This window comes from Cricetulus griseus, chromosome 8, assembly GCF_003668045.3.
Source record: "Cricetulus griseus strain 17A/GY chromosome 8, alternate assembly CriGri-PICRH-1.0, whole genome shotgun sequence".
Lineage (NCBI taxonomy): Eukaryota > Metazoa > Chordata > Mammalia > Rodentia > Cricetidae > Cricetulus > Cricetulus griseus.
This window is the reverse complement of record NC_048601.1, coordinates 98,271,536-98,298,036: the sequence shown is the minus strand read 5'-3', so window position 1 is coordinate 98,298,036 and position 26,501 is coordinate 98,271,536. Positions and strand designations below refer to the sequence as shown.

The window sequence follows — 26,501 nt, the reverse complement described above, 5'->3', positions numbered from 1 at the left end:
AAACAATACTCAACTTTATATGAAGAAAAAAAAAACCAGGATAGCCAAAACAACCCTGTACAATAAAGGATCTTCTGGTGGCATCACCATCCCTGACTTCAAGCTCTATTATAGAGCCATAGTTCTGAAAACAGCTTGGTATTGGCACAAAAGTAGACAGACAGATCAATGAAATCAAATTGAAAACCCTGATATTAACCTACACACCTATGAACACCTGATTTTTGACAAAGATGCTAAAATTATACAATGGAAAAAAGAAAGCATCTTCAGCAAATGTGCTGGCACAACTGGATTTGGACATGCAGAAGATTGCAGATAGATCCATATCTGTCACCATGCACAAAACTTAAGTCCAAATGGATCAAAAACCTCAACTGAACCGCTTAGAAGAGAAAGTGGGAGGTACCCTTGAATGAATTGGTACAGGAAACCTCTTCCTGAATGTTACACCAGTAGCACAGACACTGAGATTGACAATTAATAAATGGGACCTCCTGAAACTGAGAAGCTTCTGTAAGGCAAAGGACACAGTCAAAAAGACAAAACGACAACCCACAGAATAGGAAAAGATCTTCACCAACCCCACATCTGACAGAGGGCCGATTTCCAAAATATACAGTGATCTCAAGAAGCTAGTCACCAAAACACCAAACAATGACATTAAAAAATGGGGTACAGAACTAAATAGAAAATTCTCAATAGAGGAATCTAAAATGGCTGAAAGAAATTTAAGAAAGTGCTCAACATCCTTAGCCATCAGAAAAATGCAACTCAAAACAACTCTGAGATACCATCTTGCTCCTATCAGAATGACTAAATCAAAAACACCAATAACAATCTATGCTGGAGAGGATTCGGAGAAAGGGGAACACTCCTCCATTGCTGGTGGGAGTGCAAACTCATACAGCCACTTTGGAAATCAGTATGGCAGTTCCTCAGGAAAATGGGAATCAGTCTACCTTAAGATCCAGCAATCCCACTCTTAGGCATATACCCAAAAGAAGCACATTCATACAACAAGGACATCTGTTCAACGATGTTCATAGCAGCATTATTTGTAATAGCCAGAAACTGGAAGCAACCTAGATGTCCCTCAACTGAAGAATGGATAGAGAAAATGTGGTACATTTACACAATGGAGTACTACTCAGCAGAAAAAAACAATGGAATCTTGAAATTTGCAGGAAAATGGATGGAACTAGAAGAAACCATTCTGAGTGAGGTAACCCAATCACAAAAAGACAAACATGGTATGTACTCACTCATATATGGATTTTAGACATAGAACAAAGGATTACCAGCCTACAATCCACACTGCCAGAGAAGCTAGGAAACAGGAGGACTCTAAGAGAGACAGACATGGTCCCCCAGAGTAAGGGAAAGGGACAAGATCTCCTGAGCTATTTGGGAGCATGGGGGAGGGGAGGGGGAGTTAGGAGAAAGAGAAGGGGAGAAGAGGAGGGGAGAGGAGGACATGAGGGAGCAGGAAGATTAAGTCGGGGAAGAACAGAGAGAGCAAGAAAAGAGATGCCATAATAGAGGGAGCCACTATAGGTTTAAAGAGAAATCTGGCACTAGAGAAATGTCCAGAGATCTACAAGGATGACCCCAACTAACAATTTTAGCAATAGTAGAGAGGCTACCTTAAATGCCCTTCTCTGATAATGAGATTGATGACTACCTTATATGCCATCCTAGAGCCTTCATCCAGTAGCTGGTGGAAGCAGAAACAGAAATTCACAGCTAAGCCCTGAGCAGAATTCCTGAAATCCAGTTGCAGAGAGGAGGAGTGATGAGCAAAGGGGTCAAGACCAGGCTGGAGAAACCCACAGAAACAGCTGACCTGAACAAGAGGGAGCTCATGGACCCCAGGCTGATAGCTGGGAAACCAGCATAGGACTGATCCAGACCCCCTGAACATGGGTGTCAGCTAGGAGGCCTGGACAATCTATGGGGTCTCTGGTAGTGGAACAGTATTTATCCCTAGTATACAAATGGACCTTGGGAGCCCATTCCACACAGAGGGATACTCTCTCAGCCTAGACACACTGGGGAGGACCCAGGCCCTGCTCCAAATGCTATGACAGACTTTGAGGATTCCCTATGGAAGGCCTCACCCTCCCTGGGGGGCAGAAAGGGGATGGGATAGCGGGGGGGGGGCAGGGAGGAGGGGAGGGAGAGGGAACTGGGCTTGACAAGTAAAACAAGCCTGTTTCTAATTTAAATAAAAAAATGGGAACAAAAAAATACAGAACTTCAACAAGTTATAATAAACCACCTTCCAAATTCTAAAAAAAAAATTAAAAAGAAATAAAAGGACTATAAACAGGAAGGAAAGAAAGAAAGAAAGAAAGAAAGAAAGAAAGAAAGAAAGAAAGAAAGAAAGAAAGGGAGAAAGAAAGAAAGGGAGAAAGAAAGAAAAGCATGTTCAATACGTTGTGTGTTCCAGAAGACCAGTGCTGCTCCACACGTTTACATTTACTGCCATCTTTGTTCTCTCCACAGCCTTAGGGACATGCATGCTGCTGCTGCCATTTCCATTTCACAGTTAAGCACAGTGGAAGCCCAGAGAGTTTAACAAAATGGCCAATGTCACACAGTAGTTCTCAGTGTTGTGACTTCTCAGGACTTGATCCTAGGCAGCTAGAGCCCAGAACCTGCGCTTTAAACATCCACACTGAATTCCAAAACGCATCCTGAAAAAAGGTAATTTGTTGCATGAAAAGGGCAGTTTTGTTGTCAGCACAATTTGGGACCCTTCCAGGACAGAAGTACTTTGTAGCCAGTGAGGACCAAGGCTCTGCTGCTGTGTCTCACCGTGTCCCTCTGGTTGATAAATGCAACCCCACAGAGATAATGCTGAGAAAAAGAGAAACACATGGGTGTTATCTAGATAAGAAAGAGCGTAAGAGGCTTGAAAATGAGGGAGGAAAACAGTTATATGAACAAAGAGAGGCCTGTACAGCACTGAGAACAGCTCTGGCCTCATCCAGATAAAGGGAAGGAGTTCACATAAGAACTTGGGGGTGTGAGATGCCAGCTCTGCATGGGAACTACCTAAGTGCTCTCTCCTCTGCTGTGTCAAAGCCATGAACCATGTAGAAAGGAACTTGGCACTGGGCTGGATGACTACCATTGGTGGTACAGATGTCCATGGCCAGGCACTCCAGGTGGGCACTGAATACCAAGACCCGGGTGTTATGGGACTTGAGGCCTGAGGAGCTGGAATGTGTGCACAACTTCCTGGTGAGCAGCATGGCGCTGGAGCTGCAGTCATCCAAGGTACTGACTTTGGCCAAGAACTCTGTGTTCCTCACTGAGATGCTGATGCCCAAGAAGTATGAGGCACTGGATTTCCTAGATAATGGAGCCATGCCCCCTTTACAGGAAGCCCGCGTCCTCATCTACTTTGGTGCCCAGGAATATCCCAATGTCACTGAGTATGCTGTGGGACCAGTAGAACAGCCCATGTATATGCGAAAACTGAGCTGCAAGGGAGGCCAGGAGCTGTCATGAGCATCCAGACCCATGTCCAAAGTAGAGTCTGCCCTCCTCTTCCATACTCTGAAGACAGCCACCAAGCCCTTACAAGAATTCTTCTTTGGTACCACTGGCTTCACACTACATGACTGTAATGGCAGTTGTCTGACCTTCTCCAATGTTGTCCTTCATGCAATGACATTCGGAAAGCGCCGTAGCTGGTTTCTCTTGCAATGCTTGGTGAATGACCACTTCCTACTAGAGAGGAATGGGTCCATTCAGCCTGGCATAGGAATTGAAGCTATATCTAAAGTTGGAGTTAAAGTGCTACCTAGGGGGAACTCCTGTGGGCATTCCACGAGGGCTAGAGATCCTCGTGCATCATGGGAACACAGATGTCCAGGACTGGAGAGTGGAGCAGGTCTGTTAGAATGTCAAGTTCTACAAGAGCCCAGAAGAACTGGGTCAGAAATATGCAGATGGAGAAGTAGACACAGTGGTTCCCCAGGACCCTTTGCCCAAGATTACAGAGCAGTCACCACAGTACTCAACCTACAAGCCCAGTGCTGAATTCACCGTGCCCATCAGCAAGAGTGGCCCGGGAGTGTTCCAGTCTAATGCTGAACCCCCATGCCCATCACCAAGGGTGACCCTCAAGAGTGTTCCAGCCCAATGTTCCCTGGTATATCCTAAAACACAACACTGTGTTCTATGGAGACTGAGGCTTCTTCTTCAAGCTGCACTCCTCTTTGGGCTTCAACTCTTTAATGTGCACTTCAAGGGTGAGCATATCGCCTATGAGATTGGTGTGCAAGAGGTTATGGTGCTGTATAGAGGACACACAGCTGAAGGCAGGGTGACCAAGAACATGGATGTGGGCTGGGGCCTAGGAGGTATATCTGGATGTCGCAGGTAGAACTTGAGACCAGACCTCCCCATGTACTACTAAACTTTATATTTCCAATAACTTCATAACAAGAGACTCTCTAGCATAAAATCTGCCTTCTTACACACGCAAAGAAACATCGTTGCATCCCTAAAAAGTGGGAACAATGGATGGTACACTAGGGTTGCCCTAATTGTGGAGTGTGCAGTCCCCTTCTTGGGTCTGAATAGAATTAGAGGGAAGGAGTGACATGAAGGGTAAGAAATGCTACTTCCCAGCACTGAGAGATGACTAGTGTCACCTGGGTGTTCAGTGTTTCTTGGATAAATGATGTCACCACAGAGGCCTGGCAGGGCTGTGAAGTTGGCATCAAATGCTATAACAGAACAATGTCCCAACATAGACACCAAGACCAGATTGGTAGATGCCACCCTCCCAGTCATACTTGACTCTCTACCCCAGAGTCCACTAACAGTCCCCAGGCCTGAAGAAACATAGACTACCTTGTCTACAAGGTTAAGACCACAGGAAGCAGATTGGAGCTCTAGAAAACAGGCTATGGTCACCCTTCTGACACAGTTGCCATGACTGACCCACGAGGTGTCCTCTAGCTCATCTTCTATGAGAGGGCTTGGCCCCCCTTCTCTCTATAATGCTATTCCAGTGCCTGCCACCAGCTCCACTTCTTCCTATGGACTAGCAGGGAGATCATATAAAACAGGGGGAAGTTTCTGTTCCAGCCCTTGAGTCTCACCCTCCTCTCATGGTACGGGTGCCAAGAACAGCTTGCAGACACTGAAGATGAGACTGGAAAACATCGCCAACCCTGGGGTCAGAGAAGCCAGCTGGTCAAACCTATACTCAACAAGACCCCATACTCCTGGGAGCACCAGGCAGCCTTCTGCTTCAGGCAGACTCTGCCCAAGTACCTGCTCTTTAGCAACACTGGGAAAAGTATGCTGGGTCACAGAGTCAGCTACCGTCTGCATATCCTCTCCATGGCTGAGCAAGTGCTGCCCCCAGGCTGGCAGAACTCACCAGCTTGCATGTGGCCCAGGTCAAGGGACTCAGCAAACTGGAGAGGAAGGCCAGGAGCTCCCTCAATGATTGTCACAGCAGCCTCATCCACGAGGCCATGTTTTGATGGCCTCTGCCTCTGCCTCCTGATGCACTGAGAGAGGGAGTGGGGAGCTCACAGGAATCCTGGTTGACAGATGGAGATGGACAGTCTCTCGGGTTCCTGGGAAACCATCACTCATTCTGGGGCAGCAGCAATTTCTCTACCCTTGGTCCTGAGGGTGTTTCTATGGAGGGTATCAGGCAGCAGCCATTTCTGGAGCTCCTTGGATTCTTCTCTGCCTACAGGTTCCAGCTGGCAGTGACTAAGTACCAGGAATCTGAGCGGTTCCACAATAGCCTTTACAACCAGAATCACCACTGGGCTTACCCTATTGTCTTTGAGGACTTCATTCACAACAATGAAAACATTGAAGATGAGGTACTGACCCAGTCACCTTTGTCCACCTCTGGTCTTGTCACTAATCAATGACTGGAGTTTTCCCTGGTCCCAGGATTAGGGCTTGTTGTGTGGAGGGCAAGTTCAGGGGTCAAGACAGATAGGCCCACCTCCTTTAAATGGGGCTAAGGAAATCTTGGGAAGGTTATAGGTATATCTAGAAACCACCCCAAGCCCAAGGATCCTTGGGTAGCCAGTATTCATCACTGCCTGCCCACTAAGACTCATGTTTCTGCCATAGGACTTGGTGGCCTGGGTGACAGTGGGCCTCTTACACAACCACCAATCTGAGGGTGCCCCAATGTGGCTACACCAAAGAACTCAACAGGATTCTTGCTCCAGCCATTTGATTTTTTCTATGGCCTCCAGAGATATCTAGGTACAAAAGCCACAACTACACCAGACACCAGATCCTTGAAAAGATCTACTCTATGCCTCCACAGCTACAATGGGACACACAGTCCTGTGTGAAGAGTCTCTCCTGGCTCTTGCCTAAAAGCTCTAAAGCCCCATAGAGGCATACAACAAATCCTTCACTTTCTATCATTGTATGCTGCCTCTTAGAGGTGGGCCGTGTGCTCAGATGGGTAGCTGTAGGTTCCATTCATATGCCCCCACTGCACCCCAATAGACCACCAAGAGCAGGCAAAGGAAGCCCAGTGAGATACTGAGTTTCTCTATCAGGTGAGTTTCCAATGTCTGAGGCTTTCTGATCTGAGGCTCTAGGTCGGTGGTTCTTAACTTCCCAACACTGTGACCCTTTGCTACAGTTCTTCATGTTGTGGTAACCCCCAGCCATAAAATTATTCTCTTGCTGTTTCATAACTGAAATTTCGCCGCTGTTATGAATTGTAATGTAAATATCTGATTGCAGGACATCTAATATGTGACCCCAACCCCCCCCAAAAAAAGAGGCTATGGCCCACTGGTTGGGAACCTCTGCGTTAGGGAAATTGTTCCACCTCATTGAGAGACACACAGAAGGGGCTGCTACATGGAAATCTAACAGGATTACCCACATCGCACCCTTTGGCCATTCTTCTAGCATCTCTGACTCATCCGCAATGTGTACGCTGACTCATTGCGGTGCTGTCCGTAACAACAAAATCCTGGAGACAACTGACTCGCCATCTGTACTGAAGAATAGTTCAATAAACTAGGGCACCGCCCCACTGTGCTGACAAATGATGAAAAGGTTCATGAGTCTTACAGTCTGTGGGCTACAAGAGAATCCCACAGCACATACCAAGTAGCAGAAGAAAACAGAGACTAACATGTATGTGTAGGTGTGTGTGTGTGTGTGTGTGTGTGTGTGTGTGTGTGCATATATATTTTTTCCAGTCGATAGAAGGGGACTTTATTTGGTCCTAGGGTCATGGGCCAGGTATGGCACGCAGCTTTATTTGACCTTCTTCTTGGGGCACAGGTTGTTGGTGTGGCCACATTTCTTTCGACAATTGACTGCATGGGTGCAGGCGTGCGTAGCACTTGCAGCCAATCATCTTGTCACAGCTGTACTTCTGGACAAGCTGGCGAAGGGATGCTTCGATGATGCCACCATGAGGGTGATGCACCGGGTTCAAGGTGGACTCTTTCTGGATGTTGTAGTCTGACAGGGTGCGGCCGTCCTCCAGCTGCTTGCCGGCAAATATCAGTCTCTGCCGGTCAGATAGAATGCCTTCCTTATCTTGGATCTTGGCCTTGGCATTCTCTATGGTGTCACTGGGCTTGACCTCAAGAGTGGTGGTCTTGCCTGTCAGGGTCTTCACAAAGATCTGCATGTTAGCTTCCACTCAGCCAACTCGTTGAGGAGAAAATATATATATATTTGCACACTTGTATGTCAAGGGCAGATGACATACAAGTGCCCTTGAGGAGCTGAAAGAGGCAAGGGAACAGATTTTCCCTCGTGCCATTAGGAACACAACCCCAAAGAACTGCAGAGCTAGAGGTGGGCCAGAGCTCAGTAGACAAAGTGCTCACACCTCAGACATGAGGATTCGAGTCCAGATGCCCGGCACACATGTAAAGGCAGATGTGTGGCCCATGTCTGTAACCCAGCACTGATTTTAGGCATGGCAAGGAAGGAGGATCTCTGGAACTTGTGAGCCAGCCGCTCTAGCAGAATACAGTGAATTTGGGTTCATTGAGAACTCCTTCCTCAAAAACTAAAGTGGAGAAGGAGTAAGACATGATATTTGCTGCTCTTCACCCCCGAGGACATGCAGCCAAGAGCTCACTGCCACACACACACAAGATATGCAAAGCACATAGCACATGCAAACAAAAAGACTTTAAAAAGTGAGGGCCGCCCCCATGCTTGTCCTGTCGCCCCCTCACTATCTCCCTGTACTGTGTGTGCAGTGGGGTTCAGTGGTGCCTGCTGAGGGGAGCAGAGGCAGCAGAGCATCCAACAGGACACTAAAAAGCCTAGCAGGGAGGGAGCAGGAGCAAAGGGACCAAGTATGATGCAAGGGGTGTGAGAAAAGAAGACACAGAGGCCAAGGAAACAAGAGCCTAGGCCACTAGGGATAGGGGATGGCACTGCAAGTTAGTGTGTTTGGGAGTGGGCGTGTCTCTTGTCCACAGCAAGGAGGCTCCAGTGCCGTTGTGTCTCTCCCTGTGCTGCCCATGCTGTTTTAGAAGAGACCTTCTCAACCTCTTCCTCTCCTCCTTCCTTCTGGACAAAGAAGAAAGAAATCTGGGGGTAAGAGACTGGAAAGCAGGAAGCCAGCTATAAAGGACATGCAAACATTGGAAATGCATGCTGCCCTCTGTAGATGCCAGCCCTCTTGTGGAAAACCAGCAAAGATCAGTGACAGGCAAAGACCAAACTGAGGGGAGGGAGGAGGGAGGAGAACTTGGAGGATTCAGGCTCTGCGTGTGTGACCCTCTGGAGACCCTGGAATATGCCATGGACTCTGGGTAGGAATGCAGCGTCTCTGTGGCATATGAACCACAGAGTGGATTCTCAGAGTGAGAGAGACATAAAGAGGAGAGGGGGTATGCTAAAGTGCTCTATACCTCCTCCTCCTCCTAGTGTTCCCACAAACCTAAAACATCCCCCAAAAACAGCCACAAATGAAGTCTGGGTCTGTACAGGATTAGGCCCAACAACACCTGGTCATTGATGGCGCTCATTGGCCCACTTAACCCTGAAGACGTGTGTGCAATTAATGCTTGACGAGGAAGAGGGGTCGTTTCCTTCAGTGATGTAGCCTCTGGCGAGTCACCTGTGTTCATATACACAAAGCCTCACTCAATGTAAACCAACAGAACTATTGGGTTAACAAATAAAAGAAAGAAAGAGGCATGAAAGTAGGAGGGACCTATCTGGGAAGAGGATTCGGGGCATTTAAAGGAATAAAAGAAAGAGGAAGGTGTGGGCCTACACTGTGTACATGCACGAAGACAGTATAAATTATGTATAGTTAATGTTTTCTCTTACAAATATTTTACATGAAGTCCAGGAAAAAGACAGCTGAATTAAGTGACAGCCTTGCAAAATAAGGATGGCACCTTGAAATCCAGACCCCAGAGGACAAGAGAGGGTGTGGTGGCTCATACTTGTAATCCCAGGCCTGCAGAGCCAGAGACACATACGCAGTGTGGAGCACCCTGGCCAGTCCACCTAGTGGGCTTATCAAGCTCTAGGCCAATAAGAGACCCTGTTCCAAAATGGAAAAAAAAAAAAGAAAGAGAAAAGTGTGGTGTGGTGGTATTTACCCATAATCCCAAAACTGGGGAGATGCAGGCAAGAGGACCAGAAGCACATAGCTAAATTCAATTCCAGTCTGGCCCACATGATACTGTCTACAAAAACTAAAGAAAAGGAATAAGGGGTGTTCTGACTGGTTTTGTGTGTCAACTTGACACCAGCAAGAGTCATCAGAGGAAGGAGCCTCAGCTGAGGAAATGCCTCCATGAGATTCAGCTGTAAGACATTTTCTCATTTAGTCATCAATGTGGAAGTGTCCAGCCTGTAGTGGGTGGAGCCATCCCTGGGCTGTTGGTCCTGGGTTCTTTAAGAAGGTGGGTTGAGCAAGCCGTGGGAAGGAAGCTGGTAAGCAGCTCCACTCCATGGCCTCTGCATCAGCTCCTGCTTCTGGGATCCTGCCGTTTTAAGTTCCTGTCCTGACTTCCTTCACTGATGAACAGCAATGCTGAAGTGTAAAACTAATAAACCATTTCCTCCCCCAATTTGTTCTTTGGCCATGGTGTTTTGTCAAAGCAATAGAAACCCTAACTAAACCACAGTGCCTAGAGATCAACACCTTTGTCTCCTGACCTGCACACATATGTGTATAAAAATGAGTGTACACACACACACACACACACACACACACACACACACACACAAACACACACACACATATATATATCCACATACCCGTATACACAGAGAGAGAAAAGGAGGGAAGGGAAGGGAAGAGAGAAGAAGAGAGGAGAGGAGAAGAAAAGAGAAGAGAAGAGAAGAGAAGAGAAGAGAAGAGAAGAGAAGAGAAGAGAAGAGAAGAGAAGAGAAGAGAAGAGAAGATCCTCCTGGATCTGAATTTACCCATAGCCCCTTGTCTCACCTACTCCTGCCAAGATGGACCCTGAAAACAAGGAGCCTTGTGATTTCCTGATCAGTAACAGGGCAAGGCAAGGCCAGCGGAGAAGCAAGACACAGGAAGAAAGAAGTTCCCAGAGCACATGATGTCCATGGAGCCAAACACCCATGATGATTCACAGGTGGGCGGCTAGGAGAGTGCAAAGGGACCCCCAGATGCGATGCTGGGGCTCCCAGCAGCCCGGCAGCTCACAGGCCATGGGGAGGGTGCAGCACACACCTTTCACTGCCACAGCCAGGAGATCTCGTTCTCTGCAGACTAAATACCTGAGTGCTGAGGGACAGGGGCAGGGAGGGGGACATGCAAGGGGCAGAGGCAGATCCAAGGTCAACACAGGAAGTCCCTTGATAGGGTAGGATTTTAGCTCATTTTGAAAAGAGACAAGGTAAAACTTGGCATAGAGCATTAAGTGAGAAAGTGCATCTGGAAGGGAGAATCTTCTAGAAGATTTTGGGCCTCTCATGTACACACAAGCATATGTTTCCAACCCTTAGGAAAGGCATATGCCCAAAAAGAAAACACGTTTTCAAATAGAAAACATGAAGCATCATGACTCTCAGGTTCTGTGGCCCAGTCCTCCCTGATTAATACATATAATTTCCCTTACCTATGTCTTACCCTGACACTCATCATAGGTGAAACTCACCCGATTCCAGCTCCTATTCCCCCAACAGTGGAAGACACCCAACAATGTACACATATAGGCCTCTCTCTGTGCCTCTACTCAGCAGAAAAGAGATTTTTCTCAGTGTGCCCTGATCAGGAAAAAACAAAGGGAATAGATTACCTATAACAACAAAGTCCTCTCAGAGCCCTTTCACTCGCACACAGGCCCAAGCCGTAAGTCAAGACTGAGTCTCACCCCTACCTACTGGAGTAAAGAGTACAGCCAGAAACCCTTGAGTAGGACCCCACTGTAGCAAAGAGGCTTCCAGCTTAAGACAGGCACAATGCAGCATCTGTGTAGAGAAATGCCTCTGGGGTCTTCCAGAGGGGCCCAACTGCATCAAGGCTGGGTGAAGATCTGCAGGAAACAGAGCTGGTGAGTGTGCCCTCTGCCTCCATCTGTGGGAGAGCCAAGATCTCCCACAAACTATGGGCACCAGGGTGTGGTGGGCAGTTCCACATTGGGCACAAGCGAGGACAAAGCCACTACACAGTATCATAAGCAGCCTGGCCTGGATACATGTCCACTATGTTACGAGTGCCTTGAGGATAAGGGTAGATGGTGAAGTCCCTGGCCGTGTCTTTCCTTAAAAGAGAAGGAGCTTCACTCTGGCTCATAACCTAGTATGATACGACAGAGGTGCTCCTATTGTCTTGATGACCAAGGAACCCTAGGTTGAGTTCCCATTGGGAAGGCAGAAAAAGTTGGGCAAGGCAGGATTTTCCCCATCCTTGATCCACCCCCAAGATTCAGCCCAGCCAGTCTACTGTGTGCTTAGAACCTCCAGGGTGCTGGAGGTCCAGACTGTCATCAAGGTTCACTTTAAAGAAAACCACAGCCATCACGCTGTGTGTTCCAGAAGGCCAGCGTTGTTCCACACGTGTGCACTCACCATCAGCTTCTCTCCCTCCACAGCCCTAGTGTCATGATGCTGGTGCTGTTGTTTCCATCGAAGACAGTGGAAGCCCGGAGAGTTTAAACCCATGGCCAAAGTCACCCAGTTGTCCTTCACTCTGTGATGACCCAGGATTTGATCCCACGCAACTTGAACCCAGAGGCTGCTCTTTGAACACCCACACTGAATTTCAAAATGCATATCCTAAAAGGTAATTTACAGCATCAAGGTGTAGCTTTGCTGCCACAGGACCAACCCTAGAGCAGCTGTGACTTTCGGTACTCTGGATGAGCGGCGTCCCCCAACTGAGATAACTGTGAAACAAAGGATGGAAACATGGGAGTCATCTAGATATAAACACTATGAAAACTTTTCAGATGAGGGACTGAATCTGAGTGGCGACCCAGAGACTGCCTCTGCAAAGGTGAGCGGAGAAGCCTGGTTGAGAATATGCTAACAAGGCTTGGCTGGGTTACAGCACTCTGAAGTGCTCCTAGGAGGGAGAAATATCCAAGTTGCCTCTTCCACTCTGCCGTGTTCCAGAGTCACGGGTCTGACCGAAAGGAGCTTGGCACTGGGTTGGGGGTCTGCCCTCTGGAGCTACAGGTGGCTATGGCAGAGTGGGCCGGATGTACCCCACAGGAAAAGACAGGGTGTTCTGGAACCTGAAAGCTCATCTTCCTGACGAGCAAGGAGGAGCCGGAGCTGAATCCATCCAGGATACTGACTTTGGTGAAAACCTCTGTATTCCCCGTCAAGATGCTGCCCAAGAGGAATATGTTGGATTTTCTGGATAAAGGAACAAGATGTTCCGTGTGGAAAACTGTGTTGTCGTCTTCTCTGGTGCCTAGGAGCTCCCTAATGTTACCAAGGTTGCTGTGAGGCCCCTGCCACAGCCCATCTACACTTGAGAACTGGTTGCCAGGCCAGGGCTGTCTTGGACATCCAAACCCATCCAAAATAGAGTCTGCACTCCTCTACTGCAACCCTAAAGGAGGCCACCAGGCCTTGTTAGAGTTTTTCTAGACACTGCTGGCTTCTCACTGCAGGACTGTAATAATGGCTGACTGATCTTCACTTATGTGGCCCCTCATGCTGTGGAGTCTAGCAGGCACCATACTGTGGTGGTATATTATTTACGGTTTATTAAAGCTTGCCTGAGGATTCAGAATGCAAAGTCAGCCTCAAGCTACAGAGATCAGGCAGTGGCGGTATGCACCTTTAATCCCAGGACTCAGGAGACAAAAGCAAATGGATCCCTCTGAGTTCAAGGCCACCCAGGGCTACATGAGACTGAATCAGTCTAAAAAAGTAACAACAGAGTTCATGCCTTTAATCCCAGCACTAGGAAGGTATAAAAGATAGGAGCAGGATCTTCCATAGGCTCAATCTCTGGATTCTCTCTGGCCACGCTAAGGAGAGGCAGCAGTCTGAGGCTTGGTGGAGAGCTCCCTTCAGCCTGAGGTAGAGGTAAGAGGTAGTGGCTGATTGCTTTGCTTTTCTGATCTTCAGCTTGATACTTGAACCCCAATATCAGTCTCTGGGTCTTTTACCCCATACATGGTTTATCTTGTAACACTTGTGAAAGGACACTGTCTATGCCCCCAGTGGGGCTGGAGATCCTAATGAATCATGGGAGCACGGATGCTCAGGACTGTGGAGTGGAGCAGGTCTGTCCCAAGCTGAATTCCCCATGTCTATCAGCAAGGTTGGCCCTCCAAGTGGTCCATCCCAATGGTCCCGGCTACACACAGCTAAAACACAGCACTGTGCTCTCCACACACCAGAGTTTCTCCTTCCATCTGCAGCCCTCTTCCAGGCTGCAGATGTTTAATGTGCTCTTTAGAGGTGAGGTTATCACCTATGAGATCAGCATGCAAGCAACTGTGGCTCTGTGTGGAGGACACACCCCTGCAGGCATGCAGACCTAGTATACAGATGTGAGCTGGGGCCTGAACACTGACTGTCACTTGCCACTTAGCCCGTGCATTAATTGGCCAGACACAGCCACTGTTCTGGAAGTCCTATACTACCACGACATTGACTATACCACCACTCTCAACGAGCCCGCTGTGTCTTTGAGATGCCCGCAGCAGGGGTGACCCTTAGGCAGCATTTTTACTCCAGCTTTACGGAGGGCTTCTGTTGTTGGGTGTGTTTGGTTTTTTTACTCTTTGTGGCCCGCCACTCAGCTCCCAAATAAATACATGGAGACTTATTCTTACTTTTGAGTTCTCTGCCCTAGCTTGGTTTATTTCTAGCCAGCTTTTCTAACTTCAATATCCTGTTTCTCTTTAACTACATTTTGCCTCTGGGCTTTTATCTTTCTCTATTCTGTATATCTTTCTCTCTTCCTTACTCCGTGGCTGTCTGTGTGGCTGGGTGGCTGGGACGCCCTGGTGTCCTTCCCTCCTTCTCCTTTTCTCTCCCCACTCCCTTCCTGGATTTCTCCTCCTATCCATTCTCTCTGCTGACAGCCCGTCTATTTCTCTCTCCTGACTGGCTATTGGACATTCAGCCATTTGTTAGCCCAATTGGGTGTTTTAGGCAGGCAAAATAACATAGCTTTACAGAGTTAGAGACATACAACATAAAAGAATGCAACACATCTCTGCATCATTAAACAAAAACTCCACAGAATAAACAAGTGTAACACATCTTAAACTAATACTCAGGCTTCAACACCTTTGCCAGGCTGTAGGGACTCACAGTGGCGCTGAGAACAACCTATTTCAGTTATATTTGGAACTACATATTCTACCCTAACAGAGTGGCAGAGGCCCACAAGCACACCACCGCCTACAACCCTGAGGGGCTGGGCCACATCACCCACTTACTTAGAAATACCTTCTCCCACTCAGAGCATTACTGAGTTGACCTGGAAGTGGCAGGTGTGACTTGAGACCACACCCTCTCAATCAGCAGCGGCTTACCACTAATAACTTCACCGGAGACAAAACTACAACTCTGACATAAAATCAGAAGTGTTTATTCAGCTCTTTCATGTGAAATAAAACATCACACACATCTGGAAAAAAACGGCGGCAGAGAATGGTACCCTAGGGTTGCCCTGAATGTGAGGTGTGTGTCCATTCTTGTTGGGGATGAGTGAAATAGTGCATAGGTTGAAACATGGAGGTAAAAAACTAAGCACTGCCTTTGAGATGGTCTGTAACACCATCTGGGGGCTCGTCGTGTTTCTTGGGTAAAAGATGGCACCACTGAGGAATGCCAGGGCTGTTAGCTTGACATCAAATCTCAAAAGAATGCCCCAGTCAGCAGGGCTGCAATGAGAACCCGAGCCTCGAAGGACCTGGAATGAATAGAAACTAGAAACATGAGAATGACACCAAGACAGGATTTCTGATCAATCTTCAAAATTTCATTTTCCTCAGAGACCTTATATAGCAGGAAAACTTGGTGGGGCAGGGATTCCTCAGGGAGAGGTCATTTGCCTGGTAGTGAGTCCTTGGAGGTAGACAGGATAACAGGCAGGGAAGGCAGAGAGGTAGGAATAAAGCAAGTTGTTAGTAGGGTGCAGAGGTCACAGGAGGAAGGGTTGCTAAGTAACCTGACTGTGGAATGCTTGCTATCACCTGTTAGCCCAGGTTCTGCTTATTTGGGGAGGGGAGAGGTAGATTGGGACTGAAGTTAGCTATTCTCCCAACATAAAGGGTTACTCATGCTGACAATCTTTACAACAGTGATGGCTCCTGGCAAAAGAATATGGCCCTCTGTATTCCAACAGTTGTCAGGACTTCAGAAACACAAGCTGTCTCTGCTGGACGGTTAAAATCCCAGCAGACAGACTGTAGCACAGTCCCCTAGAAAACCAGCTACTGTCACCCTGAAACTGCCACAGTTGCTGTGAATTACTCATAAACTTTCCCCAAGCTCCTCCCAGACGTGTTTCTCCAGCCTTCCTGCACACGCCGCTAGCCCAGCTCCTGTTTCCAGCTCTGCTTCTTACTGGCAGCTGTCCGGGATACACTCTATGTTGAAGACCTCTAAACCAAGGTAGGAGATTTCTGTCCCAATTCTTGCCCCCCACCCCATGCCTCTAGGCATCAAGAACAGCTCCCAGACCCTGCAACTTGAAGACATCACCAAACTCTGGTGCTTGAGGCACCACCTGGTTCCCACCCACAGTGCTCTCTGGAGCAGCAGGAACCCTTCTGCTTCAAACAGAAATGTCACCAGTTTCTGCTTTTTAGAAACCCCAGAGAACACTGGGGACCACAGGTACAGCTACTCACTGCAGATCCACTGCATAGCTGAGCAGTTGTTGCCCCAACCTGGGCCAGGTGAGGAGAGCCAGGGAGGCTGGGAACAGAGATGGAGCTTTCTTTGTTCAGTAATTTCTGTCATCTTTGCTTCTGTTCTTGTGTGTGTGTGTGTGTGTGTGTGTGTGTGTGTGTGTGTGTCTGTGTCTGTGTCTGTGTCTGTGTCTGTGTCTGTGTGTCTTTGTGTGTGTGTGAGTGTGTGTATGTGTGCGTGTGAATGTGGGTGAATGTGTATATGTATGTGTGTGTGCTTGTGTGTGTGTGTGTGAATGAATGTGTGAGTGCGTGTGTATGTGAGTGTATGTGTGTATATGTATGTGTGCATGTGAATGTGTGTGTATATGTATGTGAGTGAGTGTGAGTGTCTATGTGTGTATGTTAATGTGTGTATATGTATGTGAGTGTGTGAATGTGTGTGTGTGAATGTGTGTGTGTGAGAGTGTGTATGTGTATGTATGTGTGCATGTGAGTGTGTGTGAGTGTGTATATGTATGTGTGTGAGTGAGTGAATGTGTATGTGAGTGTGAGTGTGTCTGTGTGTCTGTGTGTCTGTGTGTCTGTGTGCACTCGGGATAGGGTGGGAGTGGAGCCACTCACACAGAGCTCCTGGCCCTCAAATGGCAACAAGGAGTCTTACAGACACCTGGAAGATAAACATTCCCTGTGGGCACAGCAAATTCCTGACCCTGAGGCTTGAGAATGTTTCTAGGGAGGGCTCACTTGCTGTCACTTGCAGTCACTCTGACTTCAGGTAACCCTAGCAATCCCAAGTATTGAGAGTCTGAGCACTCTGGAAGCAGCCTCTACAACCAGAACAACCCCTGGGGTCCCCTGGGGTCCCCTGGGGTCCCCTGGGGTCCTGAAGGACTTCCATGAACCCATTAATGCTGATGTGCACACCCTGTACCGCTGCCTGCTTCTGTTCTCCTCACTAGCCCACCCCTGGACAGGTCCCAGAGTTGTGACTAACTGAATGCCGGGCAAGTTCAAAGGTCATGATGAATGGGCCCGCCTCTTTTAAATGGCCAAGGCCATCTCAGGGAGTTTATAGGCACATCTAAAAATGCCCCACTATCCTGAGTGAGGTCACTCAGACCCAGAAAGACAAACATCGAAGTACTCACTGATAAGTGGATGTTAGACATAGAACAAAGGATTACCAGCCTGCAATCCACAACCCCAGAGAAGCTAGGAACAAGGAAAACCCTAAGAGAGACACACGTGGTCCCCTGGGAAGGGGAAAGGGACAAGATCTCCTGAGTAAGTCAGGAGTGTGGGAGGGAAGGGGAGAGTGGAGGAGGAGACGGGGAGCAGGAGGGCTGGGAGAGGGGAACACGAGGGAACAGGATGGTCTAGTTGGGGGAAGGACAGAGAGGGAGAGCAAGGAAAGAGATCTTGCTAGAGGGAGCCATTATGGGGTTAGTGAGAAACCCAGCCCTGGGGAAATTCCAGGAATCCACAGGATGACCCCAGCTAAGACTCTAAGCAACAGTGGAGAGGGTGCCTGAACCGGCCTTCTGTAATCAGATTGGTGACTACCCTAATTGTCATCACAGAACCTTCATCCAGTAACTGATGGAAGCAGAAGCAGAAATCCACAGCTAAGCACTGGGCTGAGCTCCTGGAGTCCAGTAGAAGAGAGGGAAGACTTATAAGCAAAGGGGGTCAAGACCATGACGGGGAAATCACAGAGACAGCTGACCCCAGCTAGTGAGAGCTCACTGACTGCAGTCTGACAGCTGGGGAACCTGCATAGGACTGAACTAAGCCCTATTAATGTCGGTGACAATGTGTGGCATGGGCAGTTTGTGGGATCACTGGCAGTGGAACAGGATTTACCCCTACTGCATGAACTGGCTTTTTGGAGCCTATGGAGGGATACCTTGCTCAGTATGGGTCTTGGTCCTGCCTCAGTGTGACAGACTTTGTTGACTCCCCATGGGAGGTCTCACCCTCTTTGAGGAGTGCATGGGGGTGGAATGGAGGAAGGCGGGAGTAACTGGGATTGGTATGTAAAATAAAAATGATTGTTTTAAGTAAAAAATTTTCTATTAAAAAAGGCCCAAGTCAGCATGTCCTTGGGTAGCTAGTATTCAGCACCACCTTGCCCTGTGAATCTACGTCTCTTCCATAAGATTTGGTGGCCTAAGTGACAGTGAGCTTCCTGCATATAGGACTCTAAGGATGTCTCTAACATGGAGACACTTGGGGACTCCATGGACTTCCTGCCCCAGCCATTTGACGTCTTCCCTGGCATAAAGAGACATCCAGATACAAACTAGATCCCTAAAGACAGACAATAGATAATAGATCCCTAAAGACAGAGCCCGCCTGATACCCCTCCTTTCAACTCCAGTGAGACCTACAGTCCCCTGTAAAGTGTTTGGCCCCAGATACAGCCGAATAACCCCAGCCCCCCCACAAAAGCAGACATTAACCCTTCAGCTTCCACTATGCTGCTGCTTAGAGCCAGAGAAGCTGTGAGCGACATCCTCAAGTGGGGTGGTCGTGGACTCCATTCATGGCTTTCTAGTATACCTCAAAATACCTCCATGACCTGTAGCTGGAGCTTTTCTGTCCCGCTGGCCAGTCCTGCAGCCGCTTATAAAATAATCACTCAGAGGCTTAATAATCATTGCAATTGTTTGGTCAATGGCTCAAGCTTATTACTAGATAACTCTTACATATAAATTAACCCATTCTTATTAATTTGTGTATTGCCATAAATTATTATTATTATTATTATTATTATTATTATTATTATTACCACAGAAAGACTATGGCGTTACCTTGTTTTCTACATGTCTTGCCTCCTCAGAAGCTGGCTGGTGTCTCCCTGACTCCACCCCCTTTCTCCCTGTATGTCTGCTTGGATTTCCACCTAGCAATATTCTGCCTTGCCATAGGCCAAAACAGCTTTATTCATCAACCAATAAAAGCAACACATATTTTCAGCTTACAGAAGGGCATCCCACATCAATGACCAGGGAAAAGGAAACCCACTGAATTCTCTATCAGATGGGTTTTTCACTATCTGGAACTTTAAGCTCCCTGTCAAGGAGGCTACGGGGGATGTCCCATCTCAGTGATGACCATAGAAAAGGAAGCTGTTGTCATAAATCTATCAAAATTGCCAACACTCTCATCAGCTGGATATTGTTGTATCATCTCTGCTTTACCTCCAAGAACTTTCTACAAACACATGAAAATGTGTGTGCGCTTTGCTGTAGTACTGTCCATAGTACTACAGGCACCTTTCCATCTGTAGGGAAGAAGGCTTCAATCAGTTAGGGCACGGCTGCACAGCGGTGCCGGGTGATGGGCGAGTGAGAACAGTCTGTGGCCTGTAGGGAAGTACGGCAGAGCCTTGAAGTAGAAGAAAATGGCAGATAATAACGTGTGTAGTGCTCTAGCTTTTGTGTAAGAATAGGCTTAGGTATGATCTAGAAGAGAGAACACAGGGAGCGCGCCTCCTACCTTCATGTCTCCAGGCACCAGAAACAACTCCTAGATACTCCAGAGAGGCTGAAGAACAGCACAGTCCCCAGAGCACAAGACTACACCTGGTCAACCCCACCCTCGAGCAGATGCCGTATTCCTACTGCTTCAGATTCCGCCCCAAGACCCCCTGCTCTTCAACAGCCCTAGAGAATATTGCTGGGACCACCACAGGCACAGCTACCACCTGCCGGCCTCTGAGGCACTGCTGACAGGAGGAGCAGTTTGTCACCTGGGCCTGCTGAGGAGACACGGGGCAGCTGAGGAGCAGGGGCAAGGACTCCCCTTGGTGATTGTGTGTCTGGAGAGCAGCAGATGTTTGCTTATATCTCCCCAGAAAATACCCACACAGCACCCAGGTACCCAGGCAAGGAATCACTGAAATGTGCTAGGGTTTTTAGTATCTGAGAGCTCCTTGGCACTCTCTCTCTCCCTCTCCCTCTCCCTCTCTCCCTCTCTCTCTCTCTCTCTCTCTCTCTCTCTCTCTCTCTCTCTCTCTCTCCCCCTCTCTTTCTCTCTCTCTCCCTCTCTCTCTCTCTCTCCTCTCCCTCTCTCCCTCTCTCTCTCTCTCTCTCTCTTTCTCTCTCTCTCTCTCTCTCTGGGGAATTGTCACTTCAGTGACGGGCATGCAGGCTTCGGAATCACACAGCTCCATCACCTTCTTCCTCAGATTGCCACCTTGCCTTAGTACCGCCGCATGACCCCACCTACTTTGGAATACAGCCTGGGATGATCCTGTGTGTCCAGATCTTAACCTAATCCAGACCCTATTTCCAAATAAGGACATATTCACAGGAACTGGGGGTTAGGACTTAAATGTGTTTTGGAGGGTCACAATTCAACCCACAACACAAATCCTCCCTGCATCTCTAACTTGGACAGGTGGGGGTGAGGGTGCAGACAGTCCCCAGCCCTGAGAAGGGCCACACTGGCCGGCCCATCAGATAGTCCCTCAGCTTTACTCTGCTTTCCTTCTAATGTATGTTTCTGGATAGCAGAGGCCAGAAAACTAAAGCTCTAACTTCCAAGAGTCCTTTATAGCCAAAAGTAATTTTTAATTCCATTTTTAAATCCATCAAGATGAATAAGACATTTAGGAATAATTTAACAAGAAAAGAACACAATGTATATTCTGATAATTCCACAACATTGGTGGGGGTGATCAAAAGATTCCTAAATCAGGAAAAGACACCGTGTTCATGAGTCAGAGGCATCACACGGTTGAGATGACAAGATATGCAATACTGACGAACAGATTCAATGCCATGCATGGTAGTGCATGCCTTTAATCCCAGCACTTGGGCAGCTGAGGCAGGTGGATATCTTTGAGTTCAAGGCCAGCCTGGTCTACATACTGAGTCCCAAAACATCCAGGACTACATAGTAAGACCCTGTCTCCAAAACAAAAACAATTAATTAAATATAAATATAATTTCTATCAAAAAAATATATGGTGATGCATGTCTGACATCCTAGTACTCAGGAGGCTGAGGCTGGAAGACTATGAGTTCAAGGCCAGCCTAAGGTATATAGCAAGTTCTGATAATAAAATAAAATGAAAATGAAAACCTCTGTTGGATTGCTGGTAGAAATTTACAGGGTAAAATTCATATGAAAACTCAAGGGATCCAAAGAAACCAAAGCAATTTTGACAAAGAACAAAGCTGAAGGGCTGGTACCTCCTGATTCCAAAATGTGCTACAGAAGCAAGACAATGTGGCAAAGAGCAGACATACGATCAATGAAGCTGAGCAGAGTCCAGAAATACAGCCTCACATTTACAGCCAATTGATATTTACAGTGGTACCAAAATAGCTCAATCGAGAGCAGACAGCATTTTCAACAAACGGCACTCTGACAACCAGACATTCATATGTCAAAGAATGGAACTGAAGCCCTGCTTCATATCATATATAAAAATAACCTCAAATGGATCAAAGACCCAAATGTAACAGCTAAACTAAGAATGAAATGAAAGTTTAAGTCTTCATAGCCTGGGACTCGACAATGGTTTCTGAGATAGGACGTCCAAACAGACGGGGGGGGGGGGGGCACAGATACATAGGACCCACGCAGACCCCCTGGACATGGGTTTCAGCTAGGAGGTCTGGGCCATCTGTGAGTCCTCTGACAGTGGATCCGTATTTATCCCTGGTATGTGATTGGACTTTTGGAGCCCATTCCACGTAGAGAGATACTCTCTCATCCCTAGGCCCTGCTCCAAACGATATGACAGACTTTGAAGATTCCCCATGGAAGGCCTCGCCCTCCCTGGGGAGCAGAAAGGGGATGGGATAGGGGGTCGGGTGGGGGGCAGGGGAGGCAGAGGGAACTGGGGTTGACATGTAAAAGAAGCTGGTTTCTAATTTAAAGTTTTTTAAAGGAAAAAATATCCACAAGAGTCAAAAATGCTAGAGATTAAGAGATGAAGAATGACTGAATGCAGGCAATGAATACAAGTTATAAAAGATATAAAATTGTCTTTTTACTTCTAACTCAGTCGTGGATTTTTCATTTTGGGGTAATGGATTAAATGGATAATGGATCAAAATACACTGGACAGTGAAAGTGTAAAATCCAATGTGAAGCCCGACAACTTCTGTTCCAAATGGCAACTCTAACTGTATAGAAATTCATTGAGTTGGATGGTCTTTGGGTTCAATTAATTTCATGTGTGATATCTTTTTATTTTCAACATTTTTCATAATAAAGTTTAAAACATTTTAAATGAAAACAACCAAATGTTCAAGAACTGATGAGTGAACAAGATAGAATATTATTCTGAAAAAAAGAGAGAGAGAGAAAGAAATACTACATAAGCTACTACATGAAGGAACCTTGAAAACATTACACTGAATGACAGAAGATAGATACAAGGGCCCACATATTATAGGAGTCTCTTCATAGTAAATGTCCATAACACTCAGAATGTAGATGTGTAGATGGGGGGCCTACAAAGATGGGTAATGGGGTTTCCTTTTGGGGGTTGTAGAGGTTTGAATAGGAATGGCCCCACAAGCTCATATGCTTGAATGCTTGGTCCTTTAACAGGGATTGGGAGGTGTGGCCTTTTTAGAGCAAGTGCATCACTATGGCTGGGCTTGGGTCCAGCCTCTCTCCGCCTGTGCCTGTGGATCCAGGTGTAGAATTCTCAGCTACTCTGAAGCACCATGTCTGCCTGTGTGTTGCTGTGCTCTTTGCCATGACAAATAATGGACTAAGCCTCTGAATGTAAGCCAGCCCCTTCTTTTAATGCCTTCTTTTAAAAGGGTTTCTGTGGTCATGGTGTCTCTTCACAGCAACAGAACATTTGACTAAGATGAGGTGATGAAAATTCTCAAAATTGACTGTGATCATAGATACACAACTCTGAATATGCTAAAGGTAATTGGATATACACTTTAAGAAAATAAATGTTATAGGTCTTGAGCTATATCCCACTAAAGCTATTATTCTTTGAAAGTAATAATACTCTAAGATACTTACTGTTCAGCAACAAAAACAAGTCACAGGACAACAAACATCATATTAGTTACGTAGATGAAAAGGATGATGTTTGTGTGAGTTTTAATATTTTATAATCATTTATTCAGATATTGCCTTTGTAATCTTGAAAAGACATAATTATCACAAGATAGCACTCCTAATATGGAAAAATGGAATTAGTAGTGAGGAAATAGCAAAGGGACAAGCAGACTTAAGAGGAGTACCAGCCAACCACAATGTACAAACCTTACTGACACTAATTTAATTGAAGAAACCATATTTATGAAACAGTTGCAAGACTTTACTAATAGACACTTGCTGTTATTCAGAATCTTAGCTTTTCAGACATGACGGTGTTTCAGTTACACTTTTTTAAAGAATTTTTTGTTTTCCATTGATAGATACTAGTATTTATATTTTTAATAAATTTTTATGTACATTAAAAACAATCGTATTTTCCATACCAATCCCAGTTCTCTCTCCCTCCTGTTCCCCCATATCCCTCACCTCAACCCCATCCACTCCTCAGGGAAGGCATAGCCTCCCATGGGGGATCATCAAAGTCTGACACATCATTTGGTTGCAGGATCTAGGCCCTCCCCTTAGGCTGAGAGAGTATCCTTCCATGGGGAATGGGCTCCCAAAGTCTATTCATGCCATGTGGATAAATATTGATTCCACTGCCAGAGGCCCTATTGACTGCCTAGGCCTCCCAACTGACATCCACATTCAGGGGGCCTGGTTCGGTCCTATGCTGGTTCTCCAGCTGTCAGACTGGGGTCCATGAGCCCACCCCCTTGTTCAGGTCAGCTGTTTCTGTGGGTTTCCCCAGCATGGTCTGACCCCTTTGCTCATCACTCCTCCCTCTCTACAACTGGATTCCAGGAGTTCAGCTCAGTGCTTGGCTGTGAATCTCTGCTTCTGCTTCCATCAGCCAAGGCAGTCATCAATCTCATTATAGGGGAAGGACATTTAAGGTAGCCTCTCCACTCTTGTTTAGATTCTTAGATGGGGTCATCCTTGTGGATCCCTGGAGATTTCCCTAGTGTCAGACTTCTTGCTAAGCCCATAATGGCTCCCTTTATCAAGGCATCTCTTTTCTTGCTCTCCTTCTCTGTTCTTTCCCCAGCTCAGTCTTCCTGATCCCTCATGTCCTCCTGCCCCCTCTCCTCCCTTCCTCTTTCTCCTACCTCCCTACCACCGCCCCCGTGCTCCCAATTTGCTCAGGAGACCTTGTCCCTTCCCCCTTCTCTGGGAGTCCATGATACTAATATATTAATTGTTTAAACATTTTCCATGTATTTCAAATTAAGGTGTGGAAGAGTTTATAGAATATAGATAGAATAGCATAGCCATGGGTAGTCCGTCTGGGTGACAGATTTAGGAGGTCCCTTATATCCTTCACTCTTTTTTGGTATTACTTGAGAAAGGCATGATCTATCTTTATAAAACAAATGAGAGCTCAAGATACAGCACACATGTAATTGACAACGTATTCTCAAAGTGTAAGAGCAAAAGCAAACCAAAGTATTATTGAATTTCGTATGTAACTCTCAGACACTGCTGGGCATTATAAAAACATTAGCAAAGGCACTGGTAATAAATGGCGTTTAATAAATGCAAACTGACATAATGAGTCTCTATCCTTAGCAGATTAGGAATGCACACATGTAGTGTTTGTATTCCAGTAAGATGACCAAATAGTGATTATAAAGGAAGCCTTAAATTCTAAAGTTTTGAGAATACACAGACCATGCTCATTGTTCATGAAAAGATGTATCATCTGGCATTCACTGTAAAGGCATCTAGCCCCAGTCCAATCCTTAACCATCATAGTTAATGGCTTGCATGAGTTCATTCTAAGATGTGGGAAAAGATCAAAAGCATGAATGTCCTATGAGATACTAAATCATACAATAAAGCCATAGAATTATTTAAAAACCATGGTATTGGCTGGAACATAGACCAACAGAACAATGGAAGCAAAAAGAGACATCAGACTCTAAACCATGAATCTAAAAGAACAACAAATGGAAAATTACACACTCTGATAGATTATAATGAGAAATGCTCCCAAAGTCTGGCAAAGAATAAAGCAATGGGCTCCAGGAAGAGGGAGGGCCTTGCACGAAAAGTCAGTCCAAAGATGGAGGGAAACATTTCCCTGGTCTGACAATGAAGGTTTTCTTAAACAAGACCTAAAACGCCTAAGTCCCAAGGTAAACAAAGGAAGGGGATTAAAACTTGGGTTCTAAAGAGATGGCTCAGTAGTTAAGAGCACTTGTTGCTCCTGCAGAGAACTGGGGTTCAGATCCCAGTGACCACATTGTGGCTCAAAACAATCCTTTACTCTGGTTCCAGGAACTCCTACTCCCTCCCCTGACTCCACAGATACTGTATGCAAACAAAACACCTACATACATGAAAAAAAAAACTAAAAACATTTTAAAGACTAAAAATTTCAGTTCAACAAAACAAAATCACAAAGTTGATGGACTGAGAAGAGGTGCCTTTAGTACCTCAACAAACCATAGGGAATTACACTACATAAAGAATGTCTGAAAATCAATAAGAAAAAGCCAGCAATTCACTATACAAATGGCAAAGCACTTAAGCCACAGTGACTCAAAGTCAGACAGTTACTGTCAAATATAATCAAGGCACTGGGAGACAGACAGAGGTGGGTCAGACCTGGGTGCCAAGCAGACTGAAGCAGACCTTCTAGAACACAATCTGAATGCACACTGAACTTGAACGTGTCTCCATCCCACCAAACTCAGAAATCACATTCCAGGGAATAGATGATTGAAGGAAATTCCCACCCAGGACTATTAGGAAATGAGAAGGCTGTTCATCACAGTGTGTGTCATGGGTGTGGGTGTTGGAGGCAATTCAGATCCATCACCAGAGAACAGATGAGTCAAATGTACTGAGTACGCACCATGAAGTACCAGGAAGTTCTCCAGAAAGCAGATATTGAGATGCTGAAATGGAGTTAGATTTTCTAGGGAGCTAAGACCCAGAAAAATTAAAAAGAAACCAAGTTTGGCCTGGGGAGCCAAAAGACTTGACTATACCTACCAAGTCTCTTCCAGTGCCCAGAGGAGCTCAGGGACAACAATGGCTCCTAGGTCATGGCTCAGGCCATGTAGAAGACAGAAGGACCTCATTCAG

General features: G+C 46.5%; 2 pseudogenes; one reads left to right on the top strand and one right to left on the bottom strand.

The window, feature by feature from the left end:
* Positions 1-3,092: 3,092 nt before the first annotated feature.
* LOC100770812 lies at positions 3,093-6,962 on the top strand (annotated as a pseudogene).
* Positions 6,963-7,284: 322 nt separating this feature from the next.
* LOC100770530 lies at positions 7,285-7,758 on the bottom strand (annotated as a pseudogene).
* Positions 7,759-26,501: the final 18,743 nt, after the last annotated feature.